Source organism: Physella acuta, unplaced genomic scaffold, assembly GCF_028476545.2.
Source record: "Physella acuta isolate Inbredline_101_S28 unplaced genomic scaffold, ASM2847654v3 ptg002105l, whole genome shotgun sequence".
Lineage (NCBI taxonomy): Eukaryota > Metazoa > Mollusca > Gastropoda > Physidae > Physella > Physella acuta.
The window spans coordinates 15,001-17,500 of record NW_026733606.1 but is presented as its reverse complement, the minus strand read 5'-3'; the positions used below and the strand labels follow the sequence as shown (position 1 = coordinate 17,500).

General features: G+C 50.6%; 1 non-coding gene across 1 annotated transcript in view; it reads right to left on the bottom strand.

Moving 5' to 3' along the window:
- Positions 1–285, bottom strand: part of LOC131932177 (small subunit ribosomal RNA) — a 1,846-nt gene extending 1,561 nt beyond the window's left edge. Inside the window, exon 1 of the ribosomal RNA XR_009384496.1 lies at positions 1–285. This exon is cut by the window's left edge and continues 1,561 nt beyond it. This is a non-coding gene — a ribosomal RNA (small subunit ribosomal RNA).
- Positions 286–2,500: the final 2,215 nt, after the last annotated feature.

The window sequence follows — 2,500 nt, the reverse complement described above, 5'->3', positions numbered from 1 at the left end:
CACAAAGTTATCCAGAGTCACCAAATGGGACGACGCAACCCCTTGCGAGGCCGCGCCGATTGGTTTTGAACTAATAAAAGCGCTCTTCCCGATAAAGGTCGGAGCTTCGATTGCATGTATTAGCTCTAGAATTGCCACAGTTATCCAAGTAGGATCGTGTCATCTAAGGAACCTCGACTGATTTAATGAGCCATTCGCGGTTTCACCATGGGACAGTGTGAACTTAGACATGCATGGCTTAATCTTTGAGACAAGCATATGACTACTGGCAGGATCAACCAGATAGCTATCGTTTGCGAGACGTTTTTCCACAACACATCGCGGGACGGGAGACAACGCTCTAGCGAGAGAACGGATCCCGGCATTCCCGGATTTTTTCACATCGGACCGCTCACATTTCCCCCTTCACCGTAAACACGGCGTCGCCGGGAAATCTCTCGATTTGCATCGAGCCGACTGCGTTTTGCAGACCCGTCGCCCGTTCCGAGGGCTGGGCCAGTGCGAGACTTTTATCGAGCCACCAATACTGCTTGGTTGCGTTAGCACTGCGCGTCGCCGCTGGCTTCACGCTACGGACACGTACTTTTACCTTCACTGGCGCGACCTGCGCGCCGAGCCCGCATTTTACCGGGAAGCTAGTCGGGAGACTGAGCCACGCACGGTCAGATCGGGCACATGTCGCTGGCTGCGAGGGAGCGCGGATCCTAGCGTCACATAGAGGCTTCACCGACACTCACCTCCACAATAGTAGATACAGACCGTTTTAACCGCCGTATTTCTGCCCATACCTCTAGTGTTAAACCGAAAAATCGGGTACATAGTCTCGGGGAGGACCGGGGTGCCGCCCCATGAGGGGAGCCCGCACGGAGGGCGCCGGGGGTGCCGCGACCCGGGGGGCGGCGCGGGGGTGTCGGGGCGCATCTACGGGGCTCACTCGCGCGGGCGCCACACTTCCGGGGGGCGCCCCAGGTGGGGTGCCAACTTTGGCGCCCCCGACTAAGGGGCCGCCCCCACTGCGGTTACACGCTTTACGACCACCCACCCGCGTTCCCCACCCCAGGGGGCATGCGAATCACCCGCCAGGGGCGTTCTGGGACCGAGGGCGCCGCTCCGGCACAAGGGGGAGCCAAAACGCCCCGAGTTCCCCCGCGGCCACCTCGACACCTGGGCGGGCGGCGAGGGGTGTCCTGCGATCGGGGTGGGGAGCTCTACCAGAATCACCCGCCAAACTTCACCGGGGGCGTCTCCCGGCGCCCCTGCGCTCGGGTGACGAACAGCGCCCCGGGCTATCCCGGGCGCCCTATGGCGTCCACCTTCGATCGGAAGGGTGATCTCGACTCGGGCTGAGGCGGGCCACAACAATCCGCGGTCACATCGGAGCCGTCCAGGCTAACGAGGCCCCGGCTCACGGGTAACCCATGGGGCTGGACCGGGAGTCCGCCGTTAAAGAAGAAAGAAATGTAGTGCAAACCAGAACCAGTTTTTTTTATTTATTTTATAACTCGACTAATAATCGTCACAAAATTATAAACTTGGTACCTACGGATAGCCCTGGGCCCAACCTAATACAGGATGTCCATAACTATGCGCTAATTAAATAATTAATGGGTATTAAGGTCGGTCTTAGTAAATTGCTATATAAAGTCTAAGACCAGAACCAGTATTTTAAATTTATTTTATAACTCGGCTCCTAATTGTCACAAAATTTAAAAATTGGTACCTATGGATAGCCCTCGGCCCTACCTAATACACCGTGTCCATAACAATGTGGTAATTAAATATTTACTGGGCGTTAGGGTCGGTCTTAGTAAATTGCTATATAAAGTCTATATAAAATTTTACGAATTTAAAAAAAAAATTCCTACCGTCAAAAATAGCGACGCCTAGACCACCACACCTGTTCTGACGTTAAATCCTACTTGCACACACGTGTGGGAATAGATTAGATATCATCTAGAGATAGAATTCCTAATTATTTAATTAAAATAGAGACTCTAGATTTAATAGTTGTGTCATAGTTACATTAAGTCGAATTAGCGAAGCGGAGGCGGGAACTAGATTCTAGATCTAACACTTCGATTGCGATGAAAAAAAAATAGCTTTATTTTAAGGCCGACAAGGCAAATACGGTTTAATTAATATTAAAGAAATAAGTCCGAACACCTACCTTAAGCGAATCATCTACACAACACATGACTAGAAATAATACACGTCCACACGAAGAGCGATTGAAACGGTGACTGCAACGGTGAAAACTTGTACGACGGAAACATGGCGCCTAGGTTATGCCTACTTCCGGTCTGATGAAAATTTTTAATTCATTTTAAATTTTGCGCTCTATTTCGTCCGCGCTTGTCCACTTAAACTCTACAGAAAAGATAGTCTATATAAAAATAATTCCTAGAAGACAATTTTATGAGAGATCACCCACATTTATTTACCCTGCCTGTCTACCTTAGGGTTAGAGTTTGAATTTTTCTAGATTCAAGCCAAATATGCC